This window comes from Mesoplodon densirostris, chromosome 17 (genome assembly GCF_025265405.1).
Source record: "Mesoplodon densirostris isolate mMesDen1 chromosome 17, mMesDen1 primary haplotype, whole genome shotgun sequence".
In the NCBI taxonomy this organism is placed as follows: domain Eukaryota; kingdom Metazoa; phylum Chordata; class Mammalia; order Artiodactyla; family Ziphiidae; genus Mesoplodon; species Mesoplodon densirostris.
Window position 1 is genome coordinate 66,359,208 of NC_082677.1, and position 14,253 is coordinate 66,373,460.

At 43.2% G+C, this 14,253-nt stretch overlaps 1 non-coding gene across 1 annotated transcript; it reads left to right on the forward strand.

The window, feature by feature from the left end:
- Window positions 1-8,070: 8,070 nt before the first annotated feature.
- On the forward strand, window positions 8,071-8,193 carry LOC132477845 (U6atac minor spliceosomal RNA). The gene has a single exon (XR_009530349.1). It is a non-coding gene; the product is annotated as a U6atac minor spliceosomal RNA (small nuclear RNA).
- The last annotated feature ends 6,060 nt before the right edge of the window (window positions 8,194-14,253 follow it).

The window sequence follows — 14,253 nt, forward strand, 5'->3', positions numbered from 1 at the left end:
CAGTGGCTCCCCATTGCACTTCAGGAACATCAGTGGTGCTAAGATTCCTGGACCAGTAAATCCAACTGGCCCCTGGCTCATCTGTTACCCAAGCACACAAGCCTAACTCCTATTATCTCTGGTTTTCTGGAATGTCTGAAAGGTTAAACCTCCACTTAAAATATCAACCACAAAATCAACTCAGCCTTTGCCTGTTAAGTTTATAATGATCTCTATAAAGACTTTTTTCACCGTCATAAACAGGAGTCCTTGTCATTGCCCTATGCTTAGGATGAGGACTCTAGACTATTTTTCTACCCAGTCTAAATAGCAAATCCAGCTTTGATTTCCTTAATGCGGAGAAAGGAAAAATACCCGCTCATTTTCCTAAACTATCCTCCATATATACAATCCTCTGGTTCCTTACACAAAACATTTGCTGCCTTTTCAGGGTCCTAACTTGAGGAGCAAACAAGACTTTACAGAAAGAGACTGCGGCACATTTACTGGGGCCACCCTTTGGATACCTTAATACCTGTTTCTTTTTGTTTGCAAATGGCTCTGCCCTTAATTAGCATGATATTGCTGATCCAGTAATTGTTCTATTAACCCACAGTAACCATCTTAATCTGTGAAATGCAAGTATGTTATCTAGGAAGTAGTGTCACCTGAAGGAACTGAGATATAGAATTTCCTTCGTGGGTTACAAAAGCAACACTGGAAGGATTTATAGAAAAATTGTCATAAGCTAGTTAGGAAGCATGCTTATGAAAATAATCTTTTTTGAATGCATTCTTCTCTGATATACTGGAAGAGGATCGTGGCAAAGGTATTACATTCTGCTGAGGCTATTAGACCCTCCTCCCTTGCCTTCCAGTGAAGGAGGGTCCATGGGGAAAACCTGCCTCCCTAGGTCTTTTTTTTTTTTTTTAATAAATTTATTTATTTATTTTTGACTCCATTGGGTCTTCATTGCAGTGCACAGGCTTCTCATTGTGGTGGCTTCTGTTGTTGCGGATCATGGGCTCTAGGTGCGCAGGCTCAGTAGTTGTGGCGCACGGGCTTAGTTGCCCTGCAGCATGTAGGATCTTCCTGGACCAGGGCTCAAACCCGTGTCCCCTGCATTGGCAGGCAGATTCTTAACCACTGCACCACCAGGGAAGCCCCTCCCTAAGTCTTTTGCTGGTTAAACTACTTCTTGGTCCTGGCCCTAATCCCTATGCATCTTTATTTATTCATTCAAGCTCCGGGGGATTCAATCTGCTTTCCTTTCCTCTTCGAGTCTTTTACTAAGTATCTATCTCTTAGAGTTCTTCCAACACTGACTCCAGCCTCCTCCGCTTCCCTTTTCCTTGCTGTCCATCATTCTCTTATTCACAAATATTTGCTGAACACCTACTATGTTTTTATGTGTTTACATCAGACTCCATCTCTGCCCTGGTGGAAATCACAAGGGGGAGGCAGGCAGATAGTAAATAATCAGACAACCTACATACTCACAAGAAGATGTAGGATCTTGTGCTTTTCAGTATTTTGGAAGTTCAAATACATCTTAGAGGTGATGAGAGAGAGAGAGAAAGGAGGAGGAAGAGGAGGTAGGGGTGGGAAGAAGAGAGAAACTTTCCAGTTGCCAAGTTAGAGAACACTGCAATATAGTCATATTTTAATACTTTTAGTTTTTGCCTCTGCTATTTGCCTGTATGCTTCTAAACAGTGTGCTGAAGCTGCTGTCTTATGCTGCGTTCCTCCCAAGAGCAGAGCCTGGGGCAAGAGCTTGCATATGGACAGTTTACTTGGGGCCTGATACCCAGGAGAAGGAGTGAGGGGCTGGGCAGAGTGCAGCAGGGAAGGAGGGAGAGAGCTTTCAAGGTGCATCGTGGTTGTCACCACCACGGACCACTGGGGTTCAGTCCTGCTGGGGCCTTCTGAGGAGCCTCAGAATTGTCTACCCATGGATAGAAGGGGGAACATTTTTCCACCAGCTTCATATTTCCACATGCATGAGCGCCGTACTGCATGCTGGGGAAGTGCCAGGTGTGCGGTGCAGCTGAGGCGAGGTGCTGTCATGTTACACTGCTCAAAGCAGGTTGCTGCTGGGCCTCCCTGGTGGCGCAGTGGTTGAGAGTCCGCCTGCCGATGCAGGGGATACGGGTTCGTGCCCCGGTCTGGGAGGATCCCATATGCCGCGGAGCGGCTGGGCCCGTGAGCCATGGCCGCTGGGCCTGCGCATCCGGAGCCTGTGCTCCGCAACGGGAGAGGCCACGACAGTGAGAGGCCCGCATACCGCAAAAAGAAAAAAGAAAAAAAAAAAAAAAAAAAAAAAGCAGGTTGCTGAAGCAGTGGTTGGAGAAAGAGGTGGGCTGAGAGGAAAAGGGGGACAGAAAAAATGTCCTGTACGACTGCTATTTTTTTCTTTTTTAAATAAGAGTGTTCATAGCAGCTTTATTCACAATAGGCAAAAACTGGAAATAACCCAAAAGTCCATCTACAGGAGGATGGATAAACAAAATGTAATATATTTGTCCGATGAAATCCTACTCAGCAACAAGAAAGAATGGAGTGCTGATATACAACAACATGGGTGACACAGACATGGCACTAAGCAAAAGAGGTTGAAAACCAAAGAATACACACTATAAGATTCTTCTTATGAAATTACAGAATAGGCAAAACTAATCTATGGGTGGGGGACCAGAACAGTGACTGTCTCTGGTGGGGTATGGGGGTTAACTGCAAAAAAACATGAAAGAACTTTCCAGAATGATAGAAATGGTCCATATCTTGATAAAGGTATGGATTGCATGGGCTTATGCATGCATCAAAATTCATTAACTTGTACACATTTCATTCTGTATACATTTTACCTAAAAAAAAAACTATAAAGAAATATTTAGCTAGTAGATTTACCGCCAACAGTGGTACAGGTTAGTAACTCTACCTTCTGTGTACTCAAGTCTTGACCAAATGGATAGGATACATTTAGGATAATGAGAGTTCTGTTCTCACTGTTGGAAAAGGGGAATTATAAATATGGACAGAGGGGAGACCAGAATGTGGCCTGTGGTTTTGGTTTGGAACTAGATGCATCAATATGATCTCATGGTTTTATATGGATAGAGATAGACCTACATATATATGTACACATACACAAGTACACACACATACACACACTTCCTAACTCTATCTGCTCAGAGGACCTAGAAGCAACGATGCACCAGGAATACTGAGCACATATAGAGCCCAGATCTTGGTTTCTAAATATCACTTTCTACTGAAAGGAACCAGGGCTCTTTGGAGAAATGGCTGATTCCAGGGAAAGCACCAAATGACCCCGACACATCTTCTGCCATTAAATAAGAAAGTGGCTCAAATGCTGATGGGGAGATATCAAAAGAACAGCAGGACCAAGTTGGAGTTCCCAGTGGTTAAGTCTGGGGCAATTTGAGCATGAAGATAAATAAGGATTGTGATGGAAGTTAACTGTCACAGAACCCATGACAAACTAAATTGGAAATGATGCTGCTGAAGTAACAGTAATTAATAAATGAAGCAGGAATGGCAGCAACTGGAGACCATGCCCCGTTCAAGATAGTACTTACTGGGCTTCCCTGGTGGCACAGTGGTTGAGAGTCTGCCTGCTGGTGCAGGGGATACGGGTTCGTGCCCCAGTCCGGGAAGATCCCACATGCCGCGGAGCAGCTGGGCCCGTGAGCCATGGCCGCTGGGCCTGTGCTCCGCAACGGGAGAGGCCACAACAGTGAGAGGCCTGCGTACCACAAAAGAAAAAAAAAAAAAAAAAAAGATAGTACTTACTGTTAATGCCCTGATAAATAGCATCCTCTCCCCAAACTGCAGGAATTCCAAATATCCAAGTATGCATAAGTGCTGCCAATTTGTTAAGAGCTTCAAGGCGGCCAGCCAGACTTCTGCCTAGTGCCCCAACTTAGAATCCTGTGTCAATTCTCACCACTTCTAAACCTAGTACCAGTAACTATAGCACACCTAAGTAGCAGGTATAAGTTCACAAACTCAAGGTGTGCAAAAAAAAAATTATATTTCTTCATTTTCTTTATATCCAAGTAAATCTTTCAACCCTCTGGCTTGTTAGGCTGGAAGAAAATGACATTGCCATTGTTATGAGGTCTCTCTCTTCTCTTCCCTGACCCTCAGCGGAAGGCACAAGTTCTATGTGGTGCGGGGAACAGGCAAGGTCACTCTTCTGGGTTTCTCAACCTCTTTGTTATCTCTGTTTTCTAAACCCACCACAGACTCTTGAAGGCTCTGCTTCCTTGGAGCCGGGAGCCCTATAGTTAGGGACCAGCCTCCCACGGCCCTCCTAAATCTCAGCACTTCCACTAGGGACAGCAGAGAACAAAGCCAAGGACTGGAAGAAATCCCTCCTGCTGCCCTGCCTTTGCCTCAAAGAAGCTCCTCTGCCCACTGGTGTCTGCAAAGGAAGAGAGCATTATTCCTCTAATCACTCTGGTTTTAGGAAGATAAAGGTCTGAAGAAAAAGTGTCTTTTGAGTAATTTCATTTTGGACACAGTAGCCCCCAACTTCCTCTGAGGCACAGTGTTAATGAGGGAGCACAAAAGCCCTGCCCGCCTTGGTGGAACAGGGGAGGAGAAACTGTTAGAAAAGATGCTCCAGTAAATTATCCTGTCACATAGATTATGTGTTAAGTGACCCTGGGTTGTTTACAAAATTTTAAAACCTATGACTTGTGTATTAGTCACTCATAAGAATCAAGAGAGGACTTGCATTTTGAGATCACTTTAGGTTCATCGGAGGAAGTTTGTGGTCCACTGACCTTTCTTCAGGATCCTGACCTGGTCCAACCTCCCATCCCTGGAGGACGCCCATTACAGCATCATCACAGGGAAGTTGCTAGACACTGCTCAGACATGTCCGAGCATAGGACATAGCTTCCTCCCAGGGCAAATCATGCCCTTTCTGATTTAAAGCAACTTCTGCCTCTTTAACTTCTTTTCACTGATCCATGTTTCACCCTTTGAAGCTGCCCTGAGTTTGTCTAGCTTACTAGCAGTGGTTCCAGGGACATAATTTTAAAGTTTTTGCAGAACTCTGAGGAATAATCTGCTCAGTCCTGGAGTGTTAAACTCGTGTAAAACATCTAGATCTTCTCTTAAGTCTGTTCTCCTCTTTAAGGATTTGAAATTTTTCCCATAAAAAAAAAAAACTATATTGAAATCAAGTAGTTCTTTTTTCTTTCATTGCTTAACTTTATCTCTTTATCTAAACAACAGAAGTTCATAGTTTTTAAAAATAAGGAAAAAAGACAGATCAAGAGAAGTAAAATTACCCATAAACTCAACACTGAGATCTCTCTCCTTTTAATGGATACATATAGGCATAATTATATATTTACCAAGTATCCCACTGGCTGTACTGTTTTGAACTTGCTTTCTCCACTTAGCAACATGTCTTAAAAGGGCCTGTGTTCCCACGCTAGTCACTTGTCATTATACCCCAGTCTCAAGCTGTGAGTTACCTCTTTGTTATCCTTATTTCAAATATATCTATTTTTTAAAGCTCCTGAATATTTTGTTCTTTGGGTTCCTGTACCATTTTTTTGTTCCATAATTTTCATTGACTTGCTTCTGTATACATCCTTCTATAGAAACAATATCATAATCTATAAACAATACCTTATAATCTGTCCCTGTGTGTCACGCATGAACAACCTGACTTTCTTTAGATATCTTCCCATTTCTTCTTCAAAAAAGAACATCACTTGTAATTGCTTGTTCAGAATTTTGCCGTTGTTAAGCCCTCACCCCCTCCTAAGCCAACTAAGCTTTTAGAGTCTCTGGCCTTGGCATCAGATCTATTCCTTCCCTCTGAACATTTCTGACACCTGCCTTCCTAAAATCTAGGGTACGTAGTCGACGGAGCCCAGAGCTGGGGATCCAGCACAAAGCTGGCCAGGTCCATCCTGACATTTTGAGAACTTGTTGCTCAGTCCATCCCTCCTCCTCAACACACACACACACACACACACACACACACGCACGTGCGCGCACACACACACGCACACACACACAGGCTAAGACCCTGCACTCAACGGTTGATCTATGGACTATCCTTGGCTCCAGGACCATAGTCAGTGGGACTGGGGTGGAGATGTCTGGCTCAAACCAAGCCAGTAGATTCTCTCCCGGGCATATGGAACGGGGATACAGGGATTATCAGTCTCTTCCAGGCCCTTGCATGGGAAGTGGTAGGAAGCAGAGCCTGGGGGGAGCCACATCTGGCCCAGATGGAGGCAGATGACACAGAACTGGTTTCCCGAGAGAGAAGAACAAAGCAGGTACAGAGAAGGAAGTGGAGATACTACAGCAGACACACTTGTTGCCCCTCCCAGATCCCCTTGGGTTCCTTTTACCAGCTGTGTGTGCCCACTGCCAGCCTCTGCAAGCCTTGTCGCTCACGGCCCTCACTGGTGACTTTCTGAGCATCACCCTTGTGTCCTGGAGCCACCCCATCCATGGGGCTAGAAGCCCCTGGGCGCTTCCTGTTTCCCTCTTTGCCTCCCCTCCCTCCTCTACGATCATCAACTGATCAGTGCTCAAGTACACACGTCCATTTCCATAGCTCGAGGCCTAATTTACCCCCCTAAGCTCCCCTTACTAAGTTCCCCCTGGAGCATCTCACTGATACCCGAATTCTTAGCATTTGGGAAAGCCTGATGCAGAACACATGGGAAACCAGGTAGCCAGAGAAATGGAGAGAGTGACCTTGGGCCTGAGAGATGACTAGTCCTGGCTGAGGTCCCCTGTGAGGCCCGAAGCTCTTCCCCTGCGGGTTCAGTGGTCCGCTCCTGAATCTTCAACTCACTCTTCTGGTGGGTTAGGCTTGAACCAGCCAATTTCTCTGTCCTGGTACCCCGAAGACCTGACTCAGGCACCTGGCACGCCCTCCCTGCTGGCGGTCACTGTGCTCCAGAGTTCCCAAGCTTTAACTTTGATCAATTATTTATTTCCATTGGTCAGCATCTGGAGGGGATATTATCAGTAAGACAAATTTAGAATTCATCAGAGACTCTGCTTTTACTGGAAAGTGGCTTCCAGAAGAATTTCTAGACCTTTAAGTCACTCAATCACTGCTATTTTTGGCCATGCTTATGCTTGTATATTTATTTCTAGACCTTTATAGGCTACATATACATTATACTTATTTAGTTATATAAAAGAACTAATATTTAATATACGTAAATATTTTATATACATATTTATTATATATGCGTGCCACTCTTGTCCTAGAGCAAAATTTTTTACTGTAATGAACAGCTTTAAAAATATTATTTTAATGGAAAGGTCATGTCCTTTGCCCTTTTATCCAAAAGTCTATTTATATAAATGCAAAAGAAAAAAAAAGAAAAGAAGCTCATGTTCCTTATTTGGTGGTTGTGTTTCTTCTACTAGAGCCTGCCTCACAAAGATATTTTTGTTGCTGACACAGAGATTTTGGTTTTTGTTTTGTTTTTTAAGGTTCTTTACTAAAAGCCAGGGACTTTTTTGTACATCAGTTATCAAGTTCCTCCCAGGCCGTGATGAAAAGGAATATTGCTTAACAGACTTTTCTGACAGTAGATTAGGTGTTTCCACTGTGTTGAGAACACATTATACAATAATTGATAAATACAGAAAATCAGGCTTCACATTGTTCCTTAATGAAATAATGAAGTGGACGTAAAAACCTCGATGATTCCTTATGATGCTCAAAATTGAGATATGGGAAGGAAATGTTAGCCCCACATTGACTTGGAGAAACACAGGACTGGACATTAGTTCCCATTCCTCGTTCAATGCTTTGCTTTTTTCCATCATCTTTAAGGCCTTGTTCTTTTCCAATTTCTCCCCACACTGTTCCTTTATTTTCAGCTGTCTTTTGACTCCCTGATCGTTTTCCACCTTTAAACACAGATGAGCAATGCTTAGGGGCTCTAAACATCGCCATCCAGCACTGCCACAGACCCCCGCACTTGATTTGTTGAATGCTGACCGCAAGTCTGGACGGCCCTTTGCACAGCTCCACACGTAGAAAGATTTCAGTAAATGCTGGCTTAGTAGCTGGATCAAAGGAGAGATGGTGTATAGCGATCCCTCAGGAAAGGACGGACGGACTAGGGTTCCACTCACTTAGTAATTGCACATATCACTTCTTTTTTTTTTTTCATATTACTTCTTTTGGATCCCATTTTTAAATCTAAACCTCAGGACCCATGCCTTTCTGGGGGGCTGGGATTGCGTCATAGCCACACGTATAATAAAAGAATAACTGCCAACATTGAAAGAGTACTTAATATATGACAGGCATTGTTTAATTGCCACAAAACTGAAAGAAGGAGGTAACACTGAATTACCTCATTAATTAGAATTATTAGAATTCATCAGAATTATTTCATTAATTCTAATATATATACTAATGATATATATAATGATGCTAATAATATGGTTACTACTAATAAATATAAACTATATATGCTAATATATTATGTATTAAGTATATATGTATATATCTTTTCACTAACATCTCAGAATCCTGATGCATCTTATAACTGCTGGCATTTCACAGTTAGTCCGGACCTGGCAGCAGCAATACAGACTTGTCCTTGCCTGTGATACACAGACTTGGTCTTTGCAATTAATATTAGTATTTCAACTGAGTTGCGTGCCTTGCTGGGACTACGTGAGCACAGAAAAACATGGGAATAGAGTTGGAAATGTGCTGCTGGAGAAATGATTGCACGCCTACATTTTCTTGCAAAGGCACAACCAAGAGCTTCATGGCCCTGAGAAAGGAAGATTCCCCATAGGCAGATGAAGCTGTGTCACCTTTAGCTCCTGAAATGTGCACAAAAGGACTGCCCACCACATACTGAGCAATGCAGTAGGAAATGGGAAAGCCATGGCAGGCTGGTGTGACACATTCACACTCTATACAGGACTATTTTTTTAAGGCAACGTGCCGAAGTTTCAATGGCAGTGTTTGCCTTCCTTAGAAGTAAAGAAATAATGTATGCCTTTAATCAAAGATCTCTGAGATTTGATTACAACTATCATCTCCATTTTACAGATATAAAAACTGAGGATTGAAGAAACTGGGTAATGTGCCCATTTCCAAGTGCTAGGAAATGATAGAGCCAGGATGCAAACCCCAGCCAGTCCGATCCTAGATCTTCTGGTCCTTAATCACAAAACTGCACCACCCCTCACAGCACTTAGCACGGTGCCTAGTAAAATAAATGTTTGTCGGTACAAACCAAACTGTTTAAAGAGGGTTTATTCTCGGTGAGAAAAATAATCAAATATGTAGAGAATGTCTCTAAACATGGGAACATCATCATTCTGGTGGAAGAAAAACTCAGAGCATAGCTGCATCCAAAGCTGTGAGCCCAGGGATAAATGGGGCTCCTCAGAGGATCATGATCTCCACATGGTCTCCCGTCCAGATCACTGAGTGGGGAGTACCAGGGTCATGAGCCATGTGTCATGGGCTGGGGTCCACGGGCAGCAGTATGCTTGTGAACCTCTGGCCTGGAGTTTGTAGGAGCCGGCCCCCAAGAGGCTAACTTCAACCTATCAACTGAATTATTTCTGATTTTGAAACTTAAAAGTTTTATTTTAACATTATTTTTTTCCTGATTACTGAAGTAACTCACGCCCAGAGAAAGACAAATATCATATGATATCACGTATATGTGGAATCTAAAAAAATGGTACAAATGAATCTATTTACAAAACAGAAATAGAGTCACAGATGTAGAAAACAAACTTACGGTTACCAAGGGGGAAAGAGGGAAGGGATAAATTGGGAGACTGGGACTGACATATATACACACTACTTTGTATAAAATAGATAACTAGGGCTTCCCTGGTGGTGCAGTGGTTAAGAATCCGTCTGCCAATGCAGGGCACACGGGTTCCAGCCCTGGTCCGGGAAGATCCCACATGCCGCAGAGCAAGTAAGCCTGTGCACCACAACTACTGAGCCTGAGCTCTAGAGTCCGCAAGCCACAACTACTGAGCCCACATGCCACAACTACTGAAGCCTGCGCGCCTAGAGCCCGTGCTCCGCAACAAGAGAAGCCATGACAATGAGAAACCCGCGCGCCGCAACTAGAGAAAGCCAGCGCACAGCAACGAAGACCCAACACAGGCAATAAATAAATAAATAAATAAATAAATAAATTTATATTTAAAAAATAGGTAACTAACAAGAACCTACTGTATAGCAAAGGGAAATCTACTCAATACTCTGTAATGACCTGTATGGGAATAGAATCTAAAAAAGAGTGGATATATGTGTATGTATAACTGATTCACTTTGTTGTATAGCAGAAACTAACACAACATTGTAAATCAATTATACACCAATAAAAATTAATTTTAAAAAATGGAGATATTAATTCCTACTATGTGGAACTGCTGCAAGTATTAAATGAGATCTAATATCTGTAAGAAAAAAATAAAGTAACTCATACCCCCAAATTTAAAAATTCATAAGAAAATCGTGGCCACCGTGAACACTCTGGTGTACATACGTTTTCAAGTTTTGAATCAGGTGGCTTTGCAATGTTTTCTGTGGACTTAGTATATTTCCTAAATACCTTCCCAGACACTAAACATCTAGAATATAGCTTTCCATCAGGCAAATATGGTCTTCTTGAAACACTTAAAACCTATATAAAGTGGAAAAGTCCTTGAGGTAAGGTTTACTGTATACAGAGTAAGCCCTAAATAGACAATGAGATTTCCTCAGACAGAATTTAAATGTAGCTGGTTTTTAAAAATGAAATGATGGGAAACTGTTTTCTCAGTGTCTCCTTGAGACGCTCCCTTCCTGGCCCTTCCCAAACTTCCCAAATCAAATGCTTCTTTTTTATATTTAACTATCTGAAATATGATGTATTGGCTTCCTAGGGCTGAGGTAACAAAGTGCCACAAACTGGGTGGCTTCACACCACAGGAATTTATTCTCTCAACAGTGCTGGAGGCTGAAAGTCCAAACTTCAAGGTGTTGGCAGGGCTATGTTCTCTCTGAAGGCTCCAGAGGAGGACTCTTCCTTGCCTCTTCCAGCTTCTGACAGCTGCCAGAAATCCATGGCGACCCTTGCCTTGTAAAGGCATCACTCCAATGCCCGCCTCCATCTTCACATGGCCATCTGCCACGTGTCCTTCTCCTCCTCCTTTTAAGGTCACCAGTCATGTTGAATTAGGGGCCCACCCTACTTCAGTATGACTTCATCCTTTTTTTTTTCTTTTATTATTGTTACTTCTTATTGTGGTTAAAATGTACATAACAAAAATTTACCATTTTAACCAGTTTTAAGTGTACAATTAAATAGCATTAAGTACATTTACATTGTTGCACAATCATCTGCATTACCTATTTCCAGAACTATTTCATCATCCCAGACTGAAACTCTGTACCCATTAAACAATAACTTCCCAGTCTCCCTCCTCTCAACCCCTGGTAATATCTATTCTACTTTCTGTCTCTATGAATTTGCATGTTTTGAGTACTTCATATAAGTGGAGCCATATAGTATTTGTCTGGCTTATTTCACTTGGCATTATGTTTTCGAGGTTCATTCATGTTGTAGCATGTATCAGAATCTCATTCCTTTCTAAGGTTGTATAATAATCTATTGTACGTACATACCATATTTTGTTCATCCATTCATCTGATGATAGACATTTGGGTTGTTTCCATCTTTTGGCCATTGTGAATAATGCTGTTAGGAATACTGGTGCTCAAGTATCTGTTTGCATTTCTGCTTTCAATTCTTTTGGGTATATTCCTAGAAGTGAAATTGCTGAATCACACGCTAATTCCACATTTAATTTTGGAGGAACCACCAAACTGTTTTCCACAGTGGCTACACCATTTTACATTCCCACCAGCAATACACAAGGGCTCCAGTTTCTCAACAATTTCATCAACACTTGTTATTTTCCATATTCTCCGTAATAGGATACTCACATCCTAATAAACGTGAGTATGACAAGTATGACCTCATCTTAACTTTACATTTGCACAGATCCTATTTCCCAGTAAGGTCACATTCCAAGGTTCCAGGAAAGACATGAATTTGGGGTATGTGTGTACTCTATTCAACCCTGTACACGTGGTAAAGAGGATTTCCCATAGGCAGAGTGGGATTAAAGAGAACAATTCCCGGGCTTCCCTGGTGGCGCAGTGGTTGAGAGTCCGCCTGCCGATGCAGGGGACACGGGTTCGTGCCCCGGTCTGGGAAGATCCCACATGCCGCAGAGCTGCTGGGTCCGTGAGCCATGGCCGCTGAGCCTGCGCGTCCGGAGCCTGTGCTCCGCAATGGGAGAGGCCACAACAGTGAGAGGCCCACATACCGCAAAAAAAAAAAAAAAAAAAAAAAAAAAGAGTACCATTCCCAGAAGTCAAACTTACTAAAGATAGGCTGTGATATATAACTTTGAGTTCGAATGAGGAATGATGGAGGTTAAATGAAGGAAATAAAAACTAAGGTTTCCCTCATCTTAGTGGCTGAATTGCTGCCCACTGCAGGAGAAAACAGTGTTAAATTAACTGGACTGATACATGGATTTCTATTTTGTATGCAATATATCATGGGTTTAAAATAGTAAATGACAAAACCGTTCTGAAAAAAACAATTTAGCAGATGGAAGCCAAAAGAAAGGCATTGATAGGCTAATGATCTCTTTTAATCTATAAAGTGTGTTTCTGGACGTGAGGTAACTTTAAACGCATAGCAAGAAGATGCTAATTGCCCCACCAGAGACTTTGTGTATACAACCCCTTCAGTGACACTTGATGGGGGTACAGAACTGGGATGCCGCCTTTAGTGGACCTTGAGGAATTTCATCCCTTGGACAGGTGCTCTCACAATTTACCTTGCAGAGATTACAGATGACTTTGGTTGGATCAACGTCAGTGAAGAGAGAGAGAATGCGCATTTGAGATGTTGAACATGACAAGTGGAAGCATTCCTTATTAGTTCAGGGGGACCATAAGGTCTCTTCTACCTCTTTTCCTATCTGTTGTTAACTCCTGGTGGGTAAATTTTTTTATACTAAAATAGTTCATCAAAATCCATAAAAAGTAAATACAATTGTCTATTTCTAAGAGTCGAGAAATATATTAGAGTGGATTAATCAATAATGAGTGAATTAATAGGTGAATAATTAGGTAATTAATTAGGGGCTGGGATTCTGGAATGACTGGCTGACTTTAGTCACACCCTCAGGCTCACATTCAGTGCCCTGAGCGGACACTGACCAATGGAGATAATCATGACTACTTTCCTAACCCCATACGGCATTTGGGGGAATTAAATAAAGTGAACTTCTTGAGGGTTGAATCTCAGGTCCCACTCATTCTACATCCACTGCCAGGTGCCAGCCACCTGCTCACAGGCCTTTGATGAGTATTTGCAGGTAGCTGTCTCTAGCCCAGACTTCTATGCTGAATTCACACCCTAATCTCCAGCTGCCCACCAACCACCTTCACTTGGCACCTAACCCCTGGAACTCACTATGTTCAGAACTGAACTCACCATCTTTCCCTGTCAACCTTGGCTTCTGTCTCAGGGAATAGTAACAACATCCCACCCACATGGCTGCTCCATGGGGAACCTGGGAGGCGCCCTTGCCTCTGCTCTGTTGCCCACCATACACCATCAGACACTCACGAAACTCTTTTTTTTTTTTTTTTTTTTTTTTGCGGTTCGCGGGCCTCTCACTGGTGTGGGCTCTCCCGTTGCGGAGCACAGGCTCCGGACGCACAGGCTCAGTGGCCATGGCTCATGGGCCCAGCCGCTCCGCGGCATGTGGGATCTTCCCGGACCGGGGCACGAACCCATGTCCCCTGCATCGGCAGGCGGACTCTCAACCACTGCGCCACCAGGGAAGCCCCCACTCACCAAACTCTTGACCGAGATTGTCTTCTTGACCAAACTCTACCCAGGCTCCTCTGAGCCCTCTTCTTGGCCAGGCCTCAACCTTGGCCCAGGAAGACTTGGTGAAACACTAGCATGGTTTCCAACATCTCAAGTTCGTATCCCTGGGATGACCCTAACCCTCCTCCCCGCTTAAAGTGCCTGCCTGAGAAAACTCAAGGCTGCCCAAAGAAGTGACTGTTCCAGCCAGCGCCTGAAGATAGGGGTCCCTTCTCCCAGCCTCTGTGAGAGGGAAGGAACCTACCTTAGCAAATCCAGATGGTTTCACACGGACCCACCCCTTTTCCTGTTT